The 344-nt window shown below is 67.2% G+C and overlaps 1 protein-coding gene across 1 annotated transcript in view; it reads left to right on the forward strand.

Moving 5' to 3' along the window:
* Positions 1 to 344, forward strand: part of XXYLT1 (xyloside xylosyltransferase 1) — an 8,521-nt gene that overhangs the window by 4,314 nt on the left and 3,863 nt on the right. The window lies entirely within an intron of this gene.

Here is a 344-nt window from a genome sequence, read left to right on the forward strand (position 1 = left end):
CACCATCGCACGTGCCCCCCCCCCCCCGCACACACACACCCCGGAGGCTGCCCTGTGCTTCCAGCTCAGTGGCATAACAACACAGGGGGCAGCAATGGAATGACAATGTCCAGCTCAGTGGCTCCCGCTGCCGGACAGAGCGAGGACCGCTGGACTAGGCGGCCTCTGCCTCCCTTGGGCCTTCGAGGACTTCCTGGCCCTTGCCAGCTGGGGGGGGGGGCAGGGCCTGTGCGAGGGGCCCGTGCTGCTCTCGAGAAAGGGAGACGCTTTGCGCGTCAGTCGCTGCTCTCTGGTGTGTGGTGCCGACTCGTCTTTGGGGTGGGGGGTGGGGAGAGCACAGTTGG

Source organism: Gekko japonicus, unplaced genomic scaffold, assembly GCF_001447785.1.
Source record: "Gekko japonicus isolate JY-2015 unplaced genomic scaffold, Gekko_japonicus_V1.1 scaffold1727, whole genome shotgun sequence".
Lineage (NCBI taxonomy): Eukaryota > Metazoa > Chordata > Lepidosauria > Squamata > Gekkonidae > Gekko > Gekko japonicus.